Genomic DNA, 26,205 nt, shown 5'->3' with positions numbered 1-26,205 from the left:
ATAAAATTTTGTTTTTATTTTCCAAGAGCCTTTCATATTCTCTTTGGTTTTGTTTATTGTAAGTTGCAAAGGGTGGTAATTAAGTACACAGATTCTGGAGCCAGACTGAGTTTGAATCCCAGTCTCCCACACTTACTACCTCTGTGATCTTGAACAATTTTAAGTTTTGTGTCTCTGTCCTAACCTAAAATGGAGATAATGATAGTACACCTATCTCAGAGTTCTGAGGATTAAATGAGTTGCTAAACCCAAAACACTGAGAACAAAATCTGGAATAGAGTAAGCATTATATGTATTTGCTATTATCACTACTATTATAATTATTGTTATTATTACTATTTTGAGGATATGATATCTGCTCACTGTCCCTGAGGATGCTAGCTAGAAGTTCCCCTTTTGTCACTAAATTACCCATTTCCTCCAGTTAAGCTTCTGTTTTCTGTTTGCTCGTTTTTATTTCTCTTTTACATAGGAAGGGTTTTTTTTTTAAATACCTGGAAATCTTTGGTTAAAGATTCATATTTAGCAGTCAGAAAATAAAAAGCTGATTAGGTGTTTTACATACAAAGACAACTTTTCCTAATTTCAGGTGTTTAGGGTGATTACAGTGGGGCATACTCTAAATGTCAGACTCCAAAGTATTCTTTGCTCTGGATTGATTCCAAGAATTCTTTGATTGTTGCTTTAGGAATGCCTTCCTTCAGGGGTACCCGGGTGGCTCAGTGAGTTAAGGGTCTGCCTTCAGATCAGGTCATGATCCCAGGGTCCTAGTATCGAGCCCCACATCAAGTTCCCTGCTCAGTGGGGAATCTGCTTCTCTCTCTCCCTCTGTCTGCCACTCTCTCTGCTTGCCCCCCACCTCTTTGTCAAATAAATAAATAAATAAGGAAGGCCTTTGGATATGGATGCCAACTCTTCCTTATACAAACATTCACTTAATCTCTATTTTTAGTCCCACCTCTCCCTCCTGGTCTCATTGTCCCCTTACCAGGCCTCTATGAGATTCACCCTCTAAATCTCCCTGTGATTCTACAAATCTGTGGATCCTGTCTTAGCTTCTGCCATTCAATATCTATGGGCTGTGGTTTCCTGTGCCCCAAGGCTGCAGTTTTTCTCTGTTTTCTAGCTCACAGTAATTTTTTTGAAATTTCTTATTTGTTGGTGACCCTTCCATTGGTCTTATTTATTTTTTTATTCGTGTATTATCATTTTCATAGGTCTTAAAAGAAGTAAAAACACATATGGTCTACTTATATCTTTAGAAGTCCTTGCAAATTTCTAATCAGAAAAATGACGAGATCAAATGTCATTTTAAAAAGATCCACTCTAGCTGAAGTTTAAATTATAACAGCTAACTAACAGGCTAAGTTTTCCTGATTTAATTATATGTGATTCTTATTACGCTTCACAAAAGATATAATAAAACTGTGTATTAAAATACTGATATAAATAGTACATTCTTAGCTATAAATAGATGGGTTAATATTTAATAAAATATAATAATCTAGAAACAGGTTAAAAACTTTCTCCTATAAAAGCAAAATATATGTATTAATTAGATTATAAAATATATTAACAAAATATATATATCTATATAATATACTATTCCCCAGGCCAAAACAGAGGTGACTTTCTTCAGAAATAATCAAATCTCTACTCTAGCAGTGCTTTACATCTATCACTTCAAACCGTCCCATCTCTTATCATTGAATGTAAATGTGATTTTGCATAGAAGAGCACAGAATTAGTCTTAAACCAACCTTTAACTTCTAGAAACTTACAATCTTTTATTTGTAGTAAATTGACAGCTATGAGTATGAAAATATACTTTAATTCCACTTTAGTGAACATACAGTGCTGTATTAGTTTCAGGTATACAACAATTCCATACATCACCCGGTGCTCATCGCGATGTACTCATTAATCCCTATCACCTCTGAAAAACAATCTGAGGGGTTTGAAGTGGCGGGGGGGTGGGAGGTTGGGGTACCAGGTGGTGGGTATTATAGAGGGCACGGATTGCATGGAACACTGGGTGTGGTGAAAAAGTAATGAATACTGTTATGCTGAAAATAAATAAATAAATAATAAAGATATGGGGAATGCATACTCCCAAAAACTTGACAAAGGAAAACTGTTGTTAGCAGTATTGACATTCAATAAAATAAAATGTATGTAGAAGGCATTAATAGAAAGGAATGTCAGCATTATATAATAAAAGAAACAACTGGATAAAAAAAAAAATCCCTATCCCCTATTTCACCACCACCCCCACCCACCTCTCCTCTGGTAACCATCAGTTTGTTCTTGGTTTGTCTCTCTATCTCGTCTCTTTTTTTCCTTTTGCTTGTTTTGTTACTTAAATTCCACATGAGAGAAATTGAATGGTATTTGTCTTTCTCTGACTCATTGCACTTAGCATTATGCTCTCTAGCTCCATCCATGTTGCAAATGGCAAGAATTCATTATATATATATATATAATATACATATATATATATGATCAGATGTGATATATATATCACCTCTCCTTTATGTATTCATTTATCGTGGAAACTTGGGCTGCTTCCATAATTTGCCTATTGTAAATAATGCTGCTATAAACACAGAGGTACATGTATCCCTCTGAATTAGTGCTTTTATATTTTGTGAGTAGATCCCTAGTAGTGAAATTACTGGATCATAGGGTTGTTCTATTTTTAACTTATTAAGGAACCTCCATACTATTTTCCAGAGTGGCTACACCATTTGCATTCTCACTCTTGCAAGAGGGTTCCTTCTTCTCCACATCCTAGCCAACACTTGTTGTTTGTCTTTATTTTAGCCCTTTAACAGGTGTGAGATGATATCTCCTTTTGGTTTTGATTTGCATTTCTCTGATGATGAGTGATGTTGAGCATCTTTTCATGTGTCTGTTGTACATCTGTTTGTCTTCCTTAGAGAAACGTTGTTCATGTCTTCAACCCATTTTTCAATTGGATTATTTGGTTTTTTGGTGTTGAGTTGTATAATTTCTTTATATATTTTGATTACTAACACTTTTTGGATATGTCATTTGCAAATATTTTCTCCAATTCAGTAGGATACCTTTTGGTTTTGTTGATTGTTTCCTTCGCTGTACAGATACCTGTTATTTTGATGTAGTCCCAATAATTTGTTTTTGCTTACATTTCCCTTGCCTCAGGAGATATATATAGAAAAATGTTGCGGCTGAAGTCAGAGATATTATTGCCCATACTGTCTTCTAGGATTTTTATGGTTTCAGGTCTCACAGTTGAGTCTTTAATCCATTTTGAGTTCATTTCTGGGTGTGGTGTAAGAAAGGTGGTTCAGTTTCATTCTTTTGCGTGTAGCTGTCCAGTTTTCCCAAAATTTATTGAAGAAATCATCTTTTTCCCCATTGGATATTCTTTCCTGCTTTGTTGAAGATTAACAGGCCGTATAATTGTGGGTTTATTTCTGGATTTCCTATTCTGTTCTATCGATTTATGTGTCTATTTTTGTGCCTGCACCATAATGTTTTAATTACTAGAGCTTTGTAATATAACATGAAATCTGGGATTGTGATACCTCCAGCTTTGGTTTTCTTCTTCACGAATGCTTTGGCTATTCAGGTTTTTTTGTGGTTTCATATAAATTTCACTATTGTTTGTTCTAGGTGTATGAAACATGCTATTGGTATTCTGATAGGAATGGCACTAAATCTGTAGATTGCTTTGGGCATTGTACAATTTTAACAATATTGGTTCTTTCGATCAGTGAGCATAAAAGGTCTTTCCATTTCTTTGTATCTCTTCACTTTCATCAATATTTTACAGTTTTCAGAGTACTGGTCTATCACCCCCTTTGTTAAATTTATTCCTAGATACTTTATTTTTTTAGTGTAACTGTAAAAGGGATTGTTATCTTAATTTCTTGCTCTGCAGTTTCATTATTAGTATATAGAAATCCAGTAGATTTGTGTACATTGATTTTGTATCCTGAGACTTTACTGCATTCATTTATCAGTTCTGGTAGTTTTTTTGGTATAGTCTTTAGCGTTTTTTCTAAATAGTATCATGTCATTTGCAAATAGTGTTAAGTTTACTTCTTCCTTACTAATTTGGATACCTTTGGTTTCTTCTTGATGTCTGATTGCTGAGACTAGGACTTCCAGTATGGTGCTGAATGTCTTTTTCTTGACTTTAGGGGGAAAGCTTTTAATTTTTCCCCGTTGAGTGTGATGTGCACTGTGGGTTTCTCATGTATGGACTATGGACCCATTTTTAAACCATCTCTAAAATATCTCCGTAACTAGAGTAAATTTTCTAATCAAAATCCCCTAACCTGTATCTGTATGAAAATTTTGGTGCCTTAAAGAGAACTGCTGCCAACAAATGGTATGCTATATGTAAAAGGGTTTTTCCTTTCTTCCATGCAGTCTTTTTTTTTTTTAATTTTATTTTTTCAGTGTTCCAAGATTCATTGCTTATGTACCACACCCAGTGCTCCATGCAATACCTGCCCTCCTTAATACCCACCACCAGGTTCACCCGTCCCCCACCATGCCTCCAAAACCCTCAGTTTGTTTCTCAGAGTCCACAGTCTCTCGTGATTCGTCTCCCCCTCCATGCAGTCTTCAACAGCTCCTCTGTGTGTTTGATTAAAACATACTTGCAAGCTTGAGTGTTTGTTAAATAATATACATCAATTATAGCTATCTTTATAATATGAATAACCCCTTTATCAAAGTTCTATCTCTAGATATCCTAGTCACTTAAATGTAGTTTTTCAGTGTTTCCCATCTTAATTGTTGTGCTGACGCATGTGTGATTTCCCTCTGGTGTTATCGAATAGATTAAGAAAAATGCAGTCAGTCAAGTTGCTTTCATTTCTCTCTCTTGAAAAAACTATACATGTATAAATATTATAAATGTAACAGAGCTTTATTATAGATTATTACAGTCATTTTACTGAGAAACATTTATTTCCTGTTTTCCACATAATAATGTAGGGAAAGGGGGTGCCTGGGTGGCTCAGTGGGTTAAGCCTCTGCCTTCAGCTAAGTTCATGATCTCAGGGTCCTGGGATCGAGCCCCGCGTTGGGCACTCTGCTCAGCAGGGAGCCTGCTTCCCCTTCCCTCTCTGCCTATCTTCTGCCTACTTGTGATCTCTCTGTCAAATAAATAAAATCTTTAAAAAAAAAATAATGTAGGGAAGGGACAAGGGGAAATTTTATATTCATAACCTAATAAATTCAATAGATTTCAAGGAAAATAATAAAAAACTAAGGTAAAGACAATTCTAGGCTCTAAATATATGCAACTATATGTTTATGGGTAAAAAAAAAGTATAAAGCCATGGTGCATTTTTCATAATTGAAATATATTGTCAACCTTCTGTGTCTCTTTCATATAAATAAAGATTGTAATTTCAGATATCATTATCATACTTATTTGCCTTTATTGTAAATGGAAGATATAGTTTCTGATTACTGCTAACTACTGCAGGATTTTTTCCTAGATTGTGTATGCTCTTTGATTAAGAATAAATTTACTTTCAGTATTTTTTTCTTCTCCGTTCCTGACTGTTCATTGTGGACACACACACACACACACACACACACACATAAACACCTGAGGGGGCAGTAAAAACAAAAGATATTTTATTGAGTAAACAACACTCCTCAAAGGTTTTATTCAGTTTACATAATGGATCAGAAATTCATTTTAAGGTACTATTTTCTATTTTATATGGGAATTAATATTTTAAAATCCATTTTATGCTTTTTTTTCATAATTTGAATGTTGTTATGATTTCTTAGTAGCTCTACAGAAATCTTTCTGCTTATATTTTTCCTATTCAAAGTGGTCCATGTGACCTAGATATTGAAAATCAAGGTAGAGTATGCTGCATTGCTGATATTTACTGTGAAACATCAGAAACATTCTGTTCCCACATCCTAGAATTATAGGATGCACACTCCTTAATATTGCTGGTATTTTAAAAGGTATCTGAAAGTCTGCACAATCATTTTTAAGCTGGCATTAAAATATTGTTTAAAGAGATTCACGTAATAAAACATAATGCTTTATATTCCAGTTAAAATGCACAAATAATCATTATTCATTTTGAAATGTTAGATCATGTTAGATATGACTCATTACGGATATTCCCCCCATTATTTACCTAGTATAGTAATCTGTTAATTTTAAAATCTAACCCCAATATGGTGCTGTTAGTTTTCATTTCCTAATTTTGGGTGAGCTCTGTTAAATTATTTTAAAAATAAAATAGTATCTAGAGTCTGCCTTACTAAATTATATTCATCAGAAGTTGATTTTATCATCTGTCAATTGGTGTAGAACATCCCTTCCAAAAGTCAGCTTTTACATTCAGGAAGCCATATTCTCCTAATGTAGAAAGCTAGTTCAACCTTTAGTACTTCTGTGTAAAAAATAAAACCTTAAGGAAAAGCACTGAATGAGTTAAAAAATGTGCGCAGTTGACTGACTTTCAAGGAGAGTCCTATATATACTGTAAGAATCTCATTTGTTTTCTCTTTCCTCACTGAAAAAATATAATAAAGTAGAAGAAATAACAGATTGTGTCACAGTTCTTAGCTAATAAAATTAAAGCAAAGATACACTAAGGATCAACCATGTAGTTTTGTTTGTCATCTTGATGTTAAAAAGATTTGCTTGCCAAAATACTTCTTAGGTTGTGTTTTTTTTTTTTTTTTTTTTTAATATAGCCAGGGAGAACTACAATGTACCAGGGCAGATGGCCAGATTCCATATTAAGGAGTCTAAGGCCATAATCTGGAAACCCAGTGTGAAAATCAAATCTAAAGTACAGGGAGAGACAAGATTAAGTAAGGGCTGCCACTAAGTGAGGCAGAAATTGAGCAGAATGAGATGCAGTAAACACACAATAAGCAGATATAAGAGAGTGGCCCAGAAACAGGACTCTGAACAGAAAGTGTGGGCAGAGCATATTAATACCTTTTGGGGGGGTTCACATGAGAGACTTATCAAGACTAGAAACTTACTATAACTGAACAGTAAACTGATTTGTCTCCAGTTCCTGGATGAATTTTATTTTTCCTTTTTAATCAAATCAGTGTTTCCCAAGCTGGTATTTCATACAACAATCTTCTAAAAGCTTTATCATGAAGGTAGGGAGAAAATACCAGTTATCAAGTAAATGGGGGGAATTAAAATCATGCACACACACAACACACACACATTTTTCAGATTTTTCTCTCTTGAAAATTCACAATGCTCTTTATCATATAAAACCTTCTGAATAGTCCTGGAGGGAAAAAATTCTTTAAATCCAACATTTCCCAAACTTGTGTGACTTTGGCACTATTTTGCATCATATCAAATTTGATCATTTGGAGCTGTTCTCTTCAGGACGTCAGTTTGGGGAACTAACTGTCCTGTTTAGTTAATGTTTCAATAAGCCAAATGGTTGCAAAACCATTTTTGAAAGATAGAATATATGCTTGAGTGAATGAATGAATTTCTATAGTATTTACTAATATAGCTATTGCACCCTTGCATGAGATCCAGTCTTTGATACAAGAGGGCTCATATTATTTACATAGTCAGGCAAATAGTAAAGTACCATAGCTACTTATTTTTAAAGATTACCATATGTTAAGTTATAGAAGCTAGACTCCATGACACAGAACCACTGACCCTGTATTTTGAACAGCAGGGACTAGATACTAATAAGAGCTTCAAAGCATGTTTTATAATTATAATAAGTATATTCTGCTCTTACTAATTCTTGGTAAAGGATTCCAACTAAAAAGATCTAGAAGCAGTCTTATGTTAATACTGGAAGCAGTATGTTTCAACAACAAAACTGCTATTGGCTAGGAGATTTGCATTTTCTGTCCTAGATCTGCTATATAGGAGACATTATAAAAGATCATTCTTTTCTGAAAAAGGAGATTACTATTTCCCAGCTAGATATTAACAGTGAACTTCTAAAAAGGAGTTCCATGCCAAAATTTGGGAAATTCTGGATTAAACAAAGTTAAGCAAGTTTTCATACTCAGGATTAATGTGTATTGTGAATTTCCAAAAAATGGATATAGTGTTAAAGGTTTCTGTGTTACTCCATCTCTATACAATGTGTATTAAGTGATCCTCAGAGCACAGTTTGGGAAATAGAAGACTGAATATATTTCAGGCTTCCTTGTAATTCCGAGACGTTATATTCAATGATTTGTAAATTATGGAGCATTGGATGTGGTGTATAAACAATGAGTCCTGGAACACTGAAAAAATAAAATAAAATTTAAAAAATAAATAAATAAACAATCTGTTTATATTTTTAACCCTTAAAAGAAAAAGAAGGGTGCTTGGGTGGCTCACTTGTTTAAGCATCTGCCTTCAGCTCAAGTCATGGTCCCAGGGACGTGGGATTGAACCCTCACATTTGGCTCCCTGCCTGCTTCTTTTCCCTCTGCGCCTTTTCCTGCTGACGTTCCCCACAGGCACTTGCTCTCTCTCTCTCTTAGTTAAATAAATAAATAAAATCTTAAACAAAAGGAAAAAAAGGAAAGAAAGAAAAAGAAGATGTACATTTATAACCAATTATGTGCTTGTGAAGGACCACCAGAGTTTGAAAAATGTCCTAGCTTCCAGCATTATAACAACTCCACATTTATTTAGATCTTTTTAATTAATTAAAAATAGGGGCACCTGATTGGCTCAGTGGGTTAAAGCCTCTGCCTTCAGCTCGGTCATGATCTCAGGGTCCTGGGATCAGAGCCCTGTATCGGTCTCTTTGCTTAGCAGGGAGCCTGCTTCCTCCTCTCTCTCTGCCTGCCTCTCTGCCTGCTTGTGATCTCTGTCTGTCAAATAAGTAAATAAAATCTTTCAATTAAAAATAATATGTGTATGTTTTAGAGTATTTAGGATTGAGTGTTCAAGATTTTTGAAGCTGTTACATAGTGTTAGTCTTTATGGTTTCTCGATGAAATACTCTAAAATCATTCAAATGTTACTTTTTCCTTTAAAAAATTTCATACATTGGGGCGCCTGGGTGGCTCAGTGGGTTAAAGCCTCTGCCTTCAGCTCAGGTCATGATCCCAGGGTCGTGGGATCAAGCCCCACATCGGGCTTTCTGCTCGGCAGGGAGCCTGCTTTCTCCTCTCTCTCTCTGCCTGCCTCTCTGCCTGTTGGTGATCTCTGTCTGTCAGGTAAATAAATAAAATCTTTAAAAAAAAAATTTCATACATTGGGGCGCCTGGGTGGCTCAGTGGGTTAAAGCCTCTGCCCATGATCTCAGGGTCCTGGGATCGAGCCCCGCATCCAGCGCTCTGCTCAGCAAGGAGCCTGCTTCCCTCTCTCTTTCTCTCTCTCTGCCTGCCTCTCTGCCTACTTGTGATCTCTGTCTGTCAAAAAAATAAATAAATAAAATCTTCAAAAAAAATTTTTTTTCATACATTACAACTCTAAGGAAATAAGAGCAAAAGAAGAAAGAGCTTTTCCAAAATAGGAACACAGTTATTTTTATCACTTAATTTAGTAATCATCAGTATCATATCCTTAGCATGTTCTTCTAGAACATTTTGAATTTGAGATTATAGTGACTTTCTGCTATGAAAAAAAAATTACTTGCATAAATATTTGTAGGAGGAGTCAGCTTGAAGAAACTCTCACTGGCCAAATCTGGGACGATTTGAACATCAAGATAAATAATGATAATAATGAATTGTAACACCTTTAGTAAAATAGGAATCCATCAGCCCATATTAATATAAGTGAGAGAAAGAAAGGAAGGAAGGAAGGAAAGAGAAAGTTCTTCCTTATGCCAACTGATACAAGGGATAATGGAATTAGAAAAGCATCAGGAGATGCTAAAATTGGCAGGTAAAATTTTATATAAAATAATTTCAAAATATTTTCCCACGAATTTCTTTTTAATTATAAAGGAAATGTGTTAATTTGATAGTGGGGAAACTGGTGGACATCACATTAACTAATCAAAACCACCAGTGTTGGATTGAACTAGTATTTTATGGCTTCCTGATATGATGCACTTGAAAAGGAAAAAAATGCCTCTATAGTATGCCCACCAAGATGTATAACCCAAGGTTAATCAAGAAGAAACATTAGACAAACTCAAAATGAGAAACATTAAACAAAATAACTGGCCTGCTTTCTTGAAAAATGTCAAGATCGGCAAAAACAAAGAAAGGCAGAGAAAGATTCCATTTTTAAGAAAACTAGAGATTTTAGCAGCTACATGTAATGTGTGATAATGGATTGGATCATGGCCCATAGGTTTAAAAAAAAAGTATAAAATACTCTAAAGGGCATTATAAGACAATTATTGAAAATTGACTATGATCTGTGGATTGGATATATTAAATTTCTTGATTTCAAAAATGTGGTGGTGTTATGTAAAAGAATATTGCTTGTCCTCAGGAAATGCTTATTGATATTTTTAGAGGTAAATTGGTATATTGTTCCAATTTGCTCTCGAAAGAAGAAATCAGATACTTTGATGACAAAGCAAATGGGGCAAATTGTAAACAGTCAAGGAATCTGGATGAAGTTTCTGGAGAGTTCCTCATCCTATTCTTGTAACATTTCTCTAAGTTTGATTGATACTGAAAAACAAGTTGTAATACTTTCTTTGAGTTTGTGGATGCCCACTGAGAGTTAAAACCTACTTCAGTATAATGGGTCAAATTGTTCCAAATATGAAAGGGAAAGACCAAACCTTAGAAATGTATCCCTTGCTCTTTGTCCAAATTGATAAAATTATGCAGCAAAATTAATATGATTAATAATCCCCTCCTTCCAGAAAAGGTCATTTATAGTATATTTGTGAGCATGTTAAATTCTTTATGTTAAATGTACCATATGAACTGAGAGCATTAATATTTTAAGTGAGTGCACTTAGAGGATGTACAATAGACAGCTATTTCAAGAGACACGTAAAACTCCTACATCTATTCTCTTCCCAACCTCCCTCCCACCTGCCACACATTTACTATTCTTCATGCCCCACTTTACCTGGCTAATTTAAGTGTAACAAAAGCTTTGTCCAGGAACCTTTTTTGCCCTCTACAGTTTATAATAAATCATTGTCACCACTCTATAGAAGTGATAGATTATATATTAAATTGAGAAACATGTTTTTTAAAAGGAATTTTTTATTAAGAAATTGCCTAGTTTTTGATACTTGCTTTGTGTCATAAATTACTATAGTATATTTTATTTCTGAAGATGGATAATTACTTAAATAACCTGAATTTTTAATATTTTGAGTACATCACAATTTTTTCACTGCACACTCTATATATATTTATAGTATGTATGTCACATTTTTTCTGTATATATTTATACATGTATACATATAAAACATTATTTTACTTCCCTTATCTTTCTCAAATTCTGCCTTCTTTGTATTCATAAGATATATAGTCTTTATAAAGAAACCAGTATTTTTTTCTGTTCAGAAGTCAAATACCACTTTTTAGTTGGCTTGACATTGAGAGCTAGCAAGTCAAAAATCCAGAGGACTAAATTGTATTTTATTTTAACTTCTTGAAGTTATTTACCATTTAATAGACAATCAAGAGGCAAAGACTGTTATAGATTCAGATGTCACCTGATTCAATTTTGAATGCAAGAGTCTAAACCAAAGCAAAAATGTAAGTTGGAGAGGTAAACTAAGAAGGACTATGTATGTGTGAATATGTGAGTATGTTTGAAGTGGGTTTTTTATTTTTAGATTTTTATTTATTTAAGTAATCTCTACACCCAACATGGGTCCAAACTCACAACCACAAGATCAAGAGATGCATGCTCTCCCAACTGAGCCAGCCAGGTGCCCCTGAAGCAGGCTTTTAAAATTGTTTTGGAGCTTCTGTGTAGGAAGGAATATTATTATTCTTAGCATTATAAATATTAAAAGGATGAAGGATTGTTTCCTTATGGAAAATTTAATAGCTTTCTAAGGAAAGGTCAATATATAAGCATTTCAGCAAATAAACTAGGTTTTTATTTTTGTTTTTTTTTAATTCTACCAAGAACTTTATAGCCTACATTCAAAATGCATTATATAAAACATGTCAATAATACTTTTGCCCTTTTAATGACTGTGTAATTTATCTGAGAAAATGGTCATGTGGCATCATGTAAAATTATTTTATAGAATTAAATCTTGGAGCTCTTATTTACATAAGAAAGGATTCAGCTCCAATATTGACCTACTTTTTTTTTCATTCAGATTTTTTTAGTGAATGTCTCACACCAAGATTTGAAGTGAGAATTTTATTGCAATATATTAAAAAAAAGAAACTCATTCTTGCTGTGTTTCTGTAATCTGAATATAAGGTTATACGATATCAACAACCAGCAGATGGAGGGGAAAAATGCTCTAGGAAGCTAGGCTATAAATACTAGGTTAATTCCAGAACTACAAGATTTTCAAAATTTTACTAAAGCTTCTCTAAGCCATCTGATCTTTTAGTAAGAAATTCATAATTTAGAGTAGAAAAGGAAGACACAGAATCTCAAGGTAAGGTCTGTATCACTTTAGATGATTTTATCATCTTCTTATAGTTCCTATGAAGGCCATTTTTGGTTCTTTAATCTCCTAACTGATTTGGATCCAAAGAAAAAGCTCAATTGGGAATATAAACATGATTTTTTCCAATGATTTTTCCCCAAAATACCAGTTTTAAGACTCTCTTAAGACTTTCATTCATCTAGTGACCTTCCTATTAAAAAAAAAAAAAAAAAGAATGTATTAAATTCACTAGTGATTGAATTCCCTGTTAAAAAAGCTGGTTTGGCTTGTATTCATTCATTCAGCATAAATCATGTACATTCATGTTAAATGCTAGGGTTAGATTAAAATTGCAGGCATCGAAGATATATACCCATTCTCAAATTGCTTACAACAAGCAAACCGAACCATGACAGTGCAGTATAATAAATGTGATAAAAGTAGTACAGTGTGCTATCACGACATGTAATTAGAGTTCCTAACCTATACTAGATAGTTTTGGGAGTCAGTGATTTTGATTACCAAAAATGGGATTAGAAACATACGAGCTGAATTTTGTGATCCAAATCAGTTTATGTTTCAAGATAAACATTAATCTCATTAACACTGGCAGTTTATTGAATGTCTGTGATATTCTAAATGTTAGAACAAATAAAATCTTGTCGTTTGTGTTAGATATCTAAATAGTGGACTTTTTTTTCCTAAGAAAGTATTAGCCTATTTCTTCTGATTGTTAAGCTCCTTCTGGTTAACTGATATACACCACTCATACATACCATTAGCTTTATGAGGTACCCAGGTACCTCATATGGGTTCATTATGGGTTCATTAATGAAAAATCTGTCCTTTACTACTGAAAAGCCAGTGCCAACTCATAGCCTACTAATATAGTTGGATCACTATCTTCATTCTTACATGTGGAGTAAAGTAAATCATTGTTATACTGTGAGCCATCACCAATAGGAAAAGCATTATTTTACAGTGTTTCTGAAAAGCAGTAGTTATGAGTTTAGAGAAGCAGCCTTGAACAAAGAGATTTCTAAATACAAGAAAAAATGGGAACACAGAAATTAAGATGAAAGGTAAGAAGGTAGTAAAGATTAGCAAAGAGAACAAAAACTCAAGTGAAGGGCGCCTGGGTGGCTCAGTGCGTTAAGCCGCTGCCTTCTGCTCAGGTCATGATCTCGGGGTCCTGGGATCGAGTCCCGCATCGGCTCTCTGCTCAGCAGGGAGCCTGCTTCCTCCTCTCTCTCTCTCTCTGCCTGCCTCTCTGCCTACTTGTGACTTCTCTCTGTCAAATAAATAAATAAAATCTTTAAAAAAAAAAAAAACTCAAGTGAAGTAGGTAACGAAAGAAAATATAGAGGGCTCCAGAATTTTGAGGAGTTTGATGGTTAAATATCACACAAAAAAGACTTAGTGGAAAGCCACCTGTACTTGAGGTTGAGAGGTGGGGCAGCCATTGTTTCCTACAATTCTGCCTTCGATTTCCAGCAACTCTTCTAGCAGGGGAACTGAGGAGCAGCAGTTTAGCCTTTGAGCAGTTGTTCTAATTAGCTCTCTCTAGTGTAATGAAGACCTTCTGTCATTGCATACTGGAATAAACACATAGGTTAGCTGTATATAGTCCTTACCTAATTTTTAAAAGAATTATGTGTTGATATGGATACAAAATTAAATTTTAACTTTGGTAAAAAATAGACTTTAGTAAACACTGAAAATTAGTTCTATGATATCACAAGAAAGCAAGCAGCCCTAATTTTTTAATAGGATTAACTATTCAGATTTTTGAGGGAGCAGGGGCGCCTAGCTTGCTTAGTCAGTAGAGCCTGCAACACTTGATCTTGGGGTCATGATTTCAAGCCCCACGTTGGATTACTTAAAAAGTAAATAATAATAATGAATAAATAAATACTTTCTGAAATATATATATATAAATTTTTCAGGGAGCAGAAAGTATCTTTTTTGTTTCAACTAACATCTTCATGGAAAAAGAAGTGTTTTTTAAAAAATGTGTAGAAGCATAAGGAAAGGACATATAATCAATCTAGTCTGTGTAGAAACAATTTTTCAACTAAATCTTCCAAGAGATGATATCTTTTTTTAAAGATTTTATTTATTTATTTGAGAGAGAGAATGAGAGAGAACGAGCATGAGAGGGGGAAAGTCAGAGGGAGAGGCAGACCCCCTGCTGAGCAGGGAGACCGATGCAGGACTCGATCATGGGATTTAAGTATCATGCCTGAACAGAAAGCAGACACAACCAACTGAGCCACCCAGGCACCCGAGATAGTACCTTTGATAATATTTTTTGTTTACTTATTTATTTTTACTCAATTCTTCGGTAGATTTCAGTCAATTCAAGTTATAATAGCTCTTGTTCAGTGATAGTATTTCATTACAGTGGAAAATACATGTTGAATAATGAGATAGTGACCTAATGTAGTAATGATTCTTGTTGACTTACATCTGATATGGGGAAAAATATGAAAATGTCTTTCTGTATTTGCTATTAAAAGGAAAGGCTAGGGGCGCCTGGGTGGCTCAGTGGGTTAAGCCTCTGCCTTCGGCTCAGGTCATGGTCTCGGGGTCCTGGGATTGAGCCCCACATCTGGCTGTTTGCTCAGTCGTGAGCCTGCTTCCCCCTCTCTCTGCCTGCCTCTCTGCCTACTTGTGATCTCTCTCTCCTTCTGTCAAATAAATAAATAAAATATTTAAAAAAAAAAAAGGAAAGGCTATCTATATGCCATTTTTGCTTTCATTTATTATACAGTACATCCATTATCTTTCTAATAACTGATAAACCATAAGACTTTCTGGATCAAAGTGTGTTAGAACCTTTAAGATTTGAAAATCTCAAACAAATAGTATTGATATTATATAAATATTGATATTTGCTGAACATAGATGGACAAGCTTCCATCTAAATGCAAGTCACTTTTTTTGAGAGACTCTGAAACCAGTTACATTTATTGGAAGATACTCTATGAAAACATGAACCAAATAAAATACTTTCTATAGTCATCAGGTAACTCAATCCTTTTTTTCTTTTTTTTTTTAGTGCTTACTAATTAGAATTATTCATAATATTGCTATTGACTTTCTGGCTTTCCTCCACACTCTCCTTCTTCAGTGCACAAATTCCTTTTAAATGTTGAATCTAGGCTTAGCTCATTACCTTACTGACATAATATACTGAAATATTTAATTGGGTTGGAGAACCCTACTAGATAACAGTTTGCCACACCAGAATGTTAACAAAACTTAGTACATAGCACACAGGCCTGTTTACTTATTGCAGAGAAATAAGATCTTTATATATGTGAATGTGTTTACACACATGAACCTGCACATATTCATGTATTTTTTTATTACAAAGTCAGATAGAACGATTCTGAATGTATATGTAGGTATTTAATAACCCTCAATCATCTTGTCATTTACAATGTAAAACACCCTTAGAGCCATACAAAGCAATATGATACCAGGTTCTGTATTTCTTTTTACAAGTCTTGTTAAGGTGTCTTGTTCGGTTTTTTTTTAACCTCCATAAATTATAATTAGTTAGCAAGTGCCTATTGAACACTTTCTAAGTGGAACCTAAAATTTAAAGTGATATTAAAGAGAAGAAAATGAAGGGTTAGCCCCTACTGACCTTTCATTTCAGTGTTTTCCTATAATAGGAGAGCCTGAAGGTGACCATTCTGTTCTCTTGCCCTAAGGTTGAGGTATGGAAGACAGAGTACATTCTCTCAGGATGCTGGAATACTGAAGAAGATGATCTCTCATGCAGATGTACTAGAAAACAATACTATTTTAAATACTTGATCACTATTCCAATATAGTGAATTTATCTTGAGTTCAAGGTAACCTCTTAGCTAACATTTTTAAATGCTTGCTCTATATAGATATTATGTTACATATTGATCTTGAATACCACAGTCTTGGACTTTTCTCTTATTTTAGCATCCTCTCCAAAGTGTTATACATGTTACTAAGGAGAATACTGTAAGCATCAGATCCAAAATACCAGAGTTTAATAGCAAGTTTTGGGATTACTGCTGATACTTTAGTAACTTTATTAGCAGCTAAGGAGTTTAGGGAAGAAATATTTTTAAATCATACATTTTTGTTCAGTCAAGATTCTTTATTACAAATAACATAATCCTCCCTGGCCAGTTTAACAATAAAGAAGACATGCTTAAAGTTATTAATTAGGTAGCTAATAGACTCCAGTAGGACCACAGAGCAGCTCTGAAGGTACCCAGTCAGTAACATTGTACAAGCATATTCCAGAGCTCTTGTAGCAAAACACTGTTTCCACTGGCACCAAGCACTTAAGATGCATCAGTCTGAATGCTATTGTCATCCCCCAAAGAACCTGATGCCTCCACCAACAAATCAAGTTCTCCAAGAGGAGTTGCATCCTCAGGTTGCTTGCCTACAGTTGCAAATCATACTCTAAGAATTCAGTTTTGCTGGAACCCAAGGTATTTACTTTCCCAGTTGTAACACAGTCCAAAAATGCTAGTTTTCAGATTTCTGCCTTGAGGAAACTGGAGTCAGGCGCCTGAGTGGCTCAGCTGGTTAAACAACTGCCTTTGCTCAGGTCATGATCCTGGAGTCCCAGGATCAAGTCCCGCATCAGGGTTCATGCTTGGCAAGGAGTCTGCTTTTCCCTCTGACTTCCCTCTCTTGCACGCTCTCTCTCTCTCTTTCTCTCCCTCTCAAATAAATAAGTACAATCTTTAAAAAAGGGAGAGAGAGAGAGAGAGAGAGAGAGAAGAAAAGAAAACTGGAATCATACTGCAGAAAATTAACAAAATACAGGCATTCTTCAGAAATATTTCAGGTTTAGTTCCAGACCACTACAATAAAACAAATAGTACAGTAAGTTGAATCAAGTAAATTTCTTTGTTTCCCAATGCATGCAAATGTTATGTCTATACTATGCTATGATTTATCAGATGTTCAGTAGCATTCTGTCCAAAAAAACCAATATACATACCTTAATTAAGAATACTCTAGGTATCCATCATCTGAGCTTTCAGCAAGTTGTACTCTTTTTGCGGGTGGAAGGTCTTGCCTTGATGGTGCTGACTACCTGATCAGGGTGGTGGCTGCTGAGGTGTTGAGGTGGCTGTGGCAATTTCTTAAGACAAGACAACAGTGAAATTTGCCACATCAACTGACTCCTTTTTTTTATTTGAACACTTAGAGGCCATTTTAGGGTTATTAATTGGCCTAATTTTAATATTATTGTATCTCAGGGAATAGGAAGGCCCGAAGAGAGGGAGAGACAGGAAAACAGCCATCACTAGAACAGTCAGAATACACACAACAACCAATGCTGTTGGAAAAATGATGCTAATAGACTTGCTTAATGTAGGGTTGCCACAGACCTTCAATTTGAAAAAAACAAAACAAAACAAAAAAAACCACAGTATCTACAAATACAATAAGACAAAGTCTTCCTGTATAAGGAAAGCACTCAAAATCAAAGGTAACCAATGTCCACAGATAACAGTATATACTAGATTAATTTTCATCTTAAATCCTCATTGCATCATTTAAAATTTCTAGGGGTCAGGTACAGGTCTTTGTCTTTCTCTGGGAAATTTACCCAATTTTTGTCTTCAGTAAGCACCTAAATTATTTTCTTAGTGAGTCACATCTACCACCCGTTAGCTCTTTTAACCATCATTCATGCTTGAAATGAAAGAAAGGAACACATCTGCAAGGGCAAGGCAGGGTTTCTCATCCTCAGCACTACTGATGTTTTGGAATGGACAAATCTTTGTTGTTGGGGACTGTCCTCTGCATTGTAGGATTAGCAGCATCTCTGGCCTCTACTCACTAGATGCCAGTAGCATGCTTGCAAGTGTGTGTACTTACATACACACACACACACACACCCATAATGATAATCAAATTGTCTTTGGACATTGACAGATGTTCCCTAGGATACTAAATCATTGCCAGTTGGAAGCTACTAAGATGCAAGTATGTCTTTGCTTATGAACAGTTTATGCAAATAAATAGTTGCCATCCTTGACTACTTTTTCTTTGCTTCTTGGAGTCTGACCATTGATGTTATAATTATAGGTCTCTTACTACTTCCTCTAAATTCTTTTCTCAAAATGTATGAATTTATATAAATCTAAAAAGAAGGTTGAAAAACTGTCTGTTCTGTGGAGGCCTCTAGTAATTCACTTGCTTCCTCTAGTACTTCCCTTTTGCTTTGTTTTCTTTCCTTCTGTCAGTATAAATATTCTATATCCTCTCCCTTCTCCAAGGATAGTCTTGATAGTGGGTACCTATAGGAAGGAAAGAAGGGAGGAAAAGCAAAGTTGGGTCATAATTTGGATTTAAACATTGTACTTCAGAAATTTGGTGAATTGAGTACATATTTCTTGAGATTGTCATGGGAATAAATGAAATTAAAGTATCCATTTGTTATTATATTAAATTTATGTGAAAAGATGTTCCCACAATATAGAAATTATCAATTATGCAGTCAGGATTTGGGATTGAGCCTGAAAACCCTCTTTTAAAAACCTTCCTGCATTTCCTTCTGAAAATCAGAGCATTTCAAAGAATTACAGATAAGCCATTTAAATTGTCTTTTTCTTTTAATGCATTCTGCAGTATTCATTAATTTATATATATTTTCATTCCTTAAAAAATGATAGTTTATGTGAGTGAAATGGTTTATATATTCATCCTTAATTATTCTAAGCAAAGATAAAATAGTAAAAAATCAGTTTAATGACCTTTGGTTTTTTGATAAATTTCAAAGTTGATCTGAATCATATTGCTACTTTTTCAAATTAACCTCCAAAATTGCTAACTTCTTTTAAAGCGTTTAGGAGCGTACCTTTCCAAAATTGAAGAGTAACATCTAATTTCCTTACATTAAGCATTTCTTTTACAGCTTAGTAAGTTATAGCTTTGCAAGTATGAGGGCATGATTAAATTTCTTTTCATATTGCTTTTAAGTAGAATAAATAATTCAACTTTTTATCAGCATCGTTTCAGTTTTTATACTTATCATAAATAGCTTTTCAGCTGTGTTAGAACTTTTTTCCTTACCAGAAATGCTTAAGCTTTTTCTATTATTAAAAAAGAGAGAAATGTTTATCCTATATTATCTTGAAATAACTCACTAGTTCTAATCAATAAATTTTTATTTATTAATTTTGGCTAGCTTTATTGTAATGCATCTCCATAGTGTCCATTAATCTAATTAAAATTCACTTAGAATTTGGTATTTTAATAACATATTTTTTCCTACATAGGAAATAGTTTTCATATATAGAAAATTTTCATATATAGGAAATTCATTTTTATATATCGGAAAAATCTTTTTTGCAAATTTGTGATTAGGTAATTACAATCATATAATTATTGGCTATCTGTTGTCCTCTTTGGAAGGTAAATTTTTTTGTGGCTTACATCGTCCTATGCTTGATATTTGTAAGATTCAAATTTTACATATTATTGTACCAAATGTAAAGGACTTAGAGGAATTGAGGTATAAGATATAAAATAGTAAACATAAGAAAATGATATTAATACCTTATTGTTATTATTAAAACTAAAGGAAATATTTAATAGGAAAAGTAATACATTTTTGCTAAAGACTGCATTGCTATATTAAAGTTTTTTGGAACTAGAGCTTTTATTATAAAAATAACACCAATTTGAAAATACTCAAATACCACAGAAGTGGAATAAGTAGAAAATCAGTATGAAGACATCTATTTTTAGCAGTGTAACAGATTACTCTGAAGAGCTGCCTTAATACAAAAATAATCAAGTCCTGTGTAAAACTTAATGTTACCTCATTGCTCAGTTCCACAGGTAGAAATAAAATCTTAAGCAAGGATGAAAAAACTTGAACTGACACTAAAATATAAGCAATAAACATATGACAGGGAGGGTCTTCTTAATGGTAAATAATAATAAAAACACTTAATCCAGAAGAAAACTATAGGCTAGTAGCAAGACAGAGAAGCTGGAGAAATAATTTCACTTAAAGTGAGAGGTTTTGTCCTCTTATTTTGTTTTGTTTACAAATTTTGTCAACCAAAAATGAGTTTATAATTAAAATCTAGCTAACCTAAAAAACACATAATTAAAATCTGCCTAAACTAAAAAACACATATGGAAATAAGCCACCATGAGTGAGAGCAGAAAAGACAAATTTCAGATGCAGACTCCCCCGCTCCGCCATACCCCCTGGCCCAAGGACTGAAGGTATTGCAATTAGCTGTTACAAAATATATAAGAACAAATTTGAAATGTTTAAAAAAATAATCTGGCAGAATTGAACTTGCCAAAGTGGAATATATAATTGCCAATGAAAATTGTAGTTAGTGACACTCTACAAACATAAAGACATGAAAAGGTTAAAAATAAAAGAATAGTAAAAAGTTATGCTGAGCAAACAACAAATGAACAAAAGCTATCAATTTTAATTTAACAAGCAAGACTAGAGATAGGGAGACCTTACTACATAATAGTAAGTTCACTAGAAAAATATAACAATATTAAGCCTGCATACACATGATAACTTAGCCTCAAAATAGATAAAAATTCAATAAAATTAAAGGAAGAAATTTATCAACATATTAATGAATTTTAATGTACATTTGTCTACATAGAACTGTGCACCCAACAATTAGGAAATATGCATTCTTAAGTGATTAACCATTTACAAAAATTGACTATATTTTTAGCACAAAAGTTCAATAAATTTCAAAGAATTTTCTTACCACATCTTCTGACATAAAAGTCAATAGCAAAAAGATAAATTTTTAAATGATTATAAATTTAGAAATTTGTTTTAAAAAGAGTAACTTATGAACCAAAAAGATTGTACTTTTAGCTAGACAAAAGCTACACTTGATCTTAGCCAAAAGGCCGAGAAGCGATAAAAGCTAAACATGTTAAATTTATAGGATATATAACCTTAAATGCTTAAATTAAAAATGGAGGGAGGCTGAAATTTCATGACATAGGCTTCCAATTTAATGAGTTAGAAAATGAACAGCACCTTTGAAAAAATTTAAGAATGAGATAATAAAGAGCAGAAATTAATGAAATGAAAAATACACATTTAGCAGGTGGGATCAACAAAGCCTGAAATAGCTTTTTTTAAAAAGATCTATAAAATAGATAAACCTCTGGAAGTTTAATCAGTTAAAAATTAAGGAGAAAAATCAGAAGTAAACAATATTATGAGTAAAAATACTCTACTTATAAACCAAGTAGATATTTAAAAGATAAGAGGATTCAGTGGACACTATATACCAATAAATTGTGAAAACTTGGGTGAAATGCACAAACTCCTAAGAGTTATACCTTACCAGAAACGACTCAAGAAAACATTGAACGCCAGCGTACTCCTATAACCATTAAATAATTAAATATTTTGTCAAAGCCTTCTCATTAAAGCACACACACATACACACACACACACACACATCTCACATGGTTACAACTGACCTTTTGCCTTTCAAATATCCTCTGATATTTCAAATTTATGCATTTTAATGGAAAAGAGAAAAAGGAAGAGTTATTCCCAAACTCAGCTGTATGCGTCTTTATCAAAACCTTATTATTAAAACCAAACAAAAACAAGAGAAAGGAAAAGTACAATTAACTCTTATTTATGAATGTTAATATCAAATCCTACACAAAACTTTAGCAAGCAGAATATAACAATGTTCCAAAGAAAAGAAAATACATCATGATCAAGAAGGACATCAAAAGAATGCAAGTATGGTTTAACATTAATGGCAAAGGGATGGGATGTATGCATGTCATTTAGCATAGCAAATTAAAGGAGATAAATGGTCATCTCGATAGATTCTGTTTTAATTTAAATCGAAGTTAGTTAACATATACTATAGTATTGTTTTCAGAAGTAGAATTCAGTGATTCATCACTTACATAGAACACCCTGTGCATACCACAAGTGCCCTCCTCAATACCCATCACCCATTTATCCCAACCCCACCAGGTCCCCCTCGTCAACCCTCAGTTTGTTGTCTATTGCTAAGAGTTATGGTTTATCTCCCTCTCTGTTTTTAATCTTATTTTGTTTTTCCTTCCCTTCCCCCATGTTCATCTGTTTTGTTTCTTAAATTCTACATATGAGTGAAACCAATACAATCATATTTGTCTTAATTAGTAAATGACTTATTTCATTTAGCATAATACACTTTAGTTCACCATGTTGTTGCCAATAGCAAGATTTCATTCTTTTCGATGACAGTAATATTACATTGTGTGTGTGTGTGTGTGTGTGACTGCACGCACATGCACACACACATGCACACAGGCAATACATCTTCCTTATCCATTCATCAGTCAATGGATATTTGGGCTCTTTCCATAACTTGGCTATTGTTGATAGTACTGCTATAAACATCAGGATCCATGTATCCCTTCAATTCAGCTTTCTTGTATCCTTTTGACAAATACCTAGTTGCATCGATAGTTGTTTTTTTTTTTTATTTTAGTTAACTCATTCATGGAGAAAAAAAAAAAACACCTCTTAGCGAAACTGGAAAGGAAGGGAAGATTCCCTAACTTGATAAAAGGTGTCTATCAAGAATATGCAGCAAATTTTATTTTTACCAATAAAATATTAGAGGTACTTTCTTTATTTTATTTTTTAGAGGCATTTTCTTTAAAGTTCAAACAAGACAATTTGACATTATAGTAGAGGTCAGAATCCTCACAACAAGAACAGAAAAGAAATATCAAATATAACCATTTGGAAAGGAAGAAATTAAGCTATATTCATTTGTAGATTATATCCTATCTAAATAGAAAACTCAAAATAGTTTACAGGTAAACTCGTAATAGAAATATAATAAGAGTTTAGCAAGGAAACTGACTATAAAATCAATATACAATAATAAATTGCATTTCTAAGATTTAAAAAGTTAGAAAAGATACTATTTACTGCATCTACAAAGACATAAAATAGAAAGAAAAGTGTGCAAGATCTTTATGAAATAACTAGAAATTTTATTGAGGAACATTAAGTCTAAATGGAGAGTTGCATTAATATTTTTTATTAAATATAGACAAGATTTCAGTTTTTTCCAAATTGGTTTCTAAATCAATTTGATTCCAGTGAAAAATCCTAATAGGGATTTTGAGGAAGTCTACTTGGGTCTAAATTTTACATGAGAAAGCAAAGAGCCTAAAATAGCCAACAGACTCCTAAAGAACAAGGTAAATGAATTTGTTCTGTCAGATAACAAGGTTTGTCGTAAAGTGGAGAATTGAAGAAAGTGTGGTATTGGCAGAGGGATAGACAACTTGACCAACAGAACAAAATATGTTGTTTTGAGATTGCTAAATATGTGATAAAACTTTTTTTTTTCAAAAGCAAAGGAATAATGAATACAAAATTTATTTTTTTTAAGATTTTATTTATTTATTTGTCAGAGAGAGAGGGAGAGAGAACGAGCACAGGCAGAGGCAGAGGGAGAAGCAGGCTCCCTGCTGATCAAGGAGCCCGATGTGGGACTCGATCCCAGGACTCTGGGATCATGACCTGAGCCGAAGGCAGCTGCTTAACCAACTGAGCCAGCCAGGCGTCCCTGAATACAAAATTTAAAGTGCTTGTGTTTTCTGGGGCAGTGAGTTTGAAATTAGAGGTTAGGTATGTGTTTGTGGGCATTTATTATTATACTTTATAACTCACATATATGACATAATACATTACATACATATTAGTTTTATAAGGCTGCTATACAAACTGCCACAGACTGCATGACTTAAACAATAGATATTTATTTTCTCATAGCTCTGGAGGCTAAAGTCCAAGACTAGGTGTTGACAGGTCTGCTTCATCCTGGAGTCTCTCTCCTTGGCTTACCTCAGATAGCTGTCTTCTTGCTATGTCCTCACATGGCCTTTTCTGTGCTGTCCTACTCCTAATGTCTCTTTCTACTCTCACAAGGACACTACTCAATTGGACGAGGACCCCACCCTTATGACTTCATTTAAACTTAATTGAGTCCTAAAAGGCCCTACCTCCAATACTGTCATCATGAGGGAGGGGGGATGGGGGTGGTTAAGGACTTTGACAGAATTTTAGGGGCACTCAACTCAGTCCATGGCAGTAATTTTAAATTTAAATAGAACATGCACCCCACACTCTTATCCTTTTTGGTTTTCAGAAGTTCTTCATACTAACCTCTTTGGGAATTCCTTTTAGTGTTTCTCTAAGAAAAGCAAATAAAAGAGACTGATTAGGATAGGAATGGTTCTCTCCCTTAACAGGCATATTCATAAATCACTCTGCATAAGTCTGTAAAGTCTACATTTCAAATCAGTAAATTGAAACTCCCAGGACTCTTTCATAAACCTTATAATGGAAGAGACCAGAGAAGAAAATGTTTTGAGGTTTCTGAATATTTTATTTAATCTTAGATAGTCTCAAGGTATGTTTCAAGTTGTTTTTTATCTTCCATAAAGGGCTTAGAGAAATGTTGATTAATTTTTAGATAAGTTTCAGAGAATGATATTAAAGAATAGTACTTACTAGGTTAAAAAAAATCATATCTAAAAATAGTTGTATCACATGAATTTATATTTTGGCACACTAACAAACAAAAATGTTCAGGTTTAATTTTCAGCCCAGCTATATATTTTTTTAATTTTTTCAATTTGTTTATTTTCAGAAAAACAGTATTCATTATATTTTCACCACACCCAGTGCCCCATGCAATCCGTGCCCTCTATAATACCCACCACCTGGTACCCCAACCTCCCACACCCCCGCCACTTCAAACCCCTCAGATTGTTTTTCAGAGTCCATACTCTCTCGTGGTTCACCACCCCTTCCAATTTACCCCAACTCCCTTCTCCTCTCTAACTCCCCATGTCCTCCATGCTATTTGTTATGCCCCACAAATAAGTGAAACCGTATGATAATTGACTCTCTCTGCTTGACTTATTTCACTCAGCATAATCTCTTCCAGTCCCGTCCATATTGCTACAAAGTTGGGTATTCATCCTTTCTGATGGAGGCATAATACTCCATAGTGTATATGGACCATATCTTCCTTATCCATTCGGCCATTGAAGGACATCTTGCTTCTTTCCATAGTTTGGCGACCGTGGCCATTGCTGCTATAAACATTGGGGTACAGATGGCCCTCCTTTTCACGACATCTGTATCCTTGGGGTAAATACCCAGGAGTGCAATTGCAGGGTCATAGGGAAGCTCTATTTTTAATTTCTTAAGGAATCTCCACACTGTTCTCCAAAGAGGCTGCACCAACTTGCATTCCCACCAACAGTGTAAGAGGGTTCCCCTTTCTCCACATCCTCTCCAACACATGTTGTTTCCTGTTTTGTTAATTTTGGCCATTCTAACTGGTGTAAGGTGATATCTCAATGTGGTTTTAATTTGAATCTCCCTGAGGGCTAATGATGATGAACATTTTTTCATGTGTCTGATAGCCATTTGTATGTCTTGATTGGAGAAGTGTCTGTTCATATCTTCTGCCCATTTTTTGATATGTTTGCCTGTTTCGTGTGTGTTGAGTTTGAGGAGTTCATTATAGATCCTGGATATCAACCTTTTGTCTGTACTGTCATTTGCAAATATCTTCTCCCATTCCGTGGGTTGCCTCTTTGTTTTTATGAC

The 26,205-nt window shown here is 34.1% G+C and overlaps 1 protein-coding gene and 1 pseudogene across 3 annotated transcripts in view; one reads left to right on the top strand and one right to left on the bottom strand.

Moving 5' to 3' along the window:
- MBD5 (methyl-CpG binding domain protein 5) overlaps positions 1 to 26,205 on the top strand; it is a 151,712-nt gene that overhangs the window by 7,638 nt on the left and 117,869 nt on the right. The window lies entirely within an intron of this gene.
- On the bottom strand, positions 21,347 to 21,461 carry LOC122903697 (annotated as a pseudogene).

The sequence above is a fragment of the Neovison vison genome, chromosome 3, assembly GCF_020171115.1.
Source record: "Neovison vison isolate M4711 chromosome 3, ASM_NN_V1, whole genome shotgun sequence".
Classification (NCBI taxonomy): Eukaryota; Metazoa; Chordata; class Mammalia; order Carnivora; family Mustelidae; genus Neogale; species Neogale vison.
Note: the sequence above shows the minus strand (reverse complement) of the source record. Positions and strands in the feature narration are given on the sequence as shown.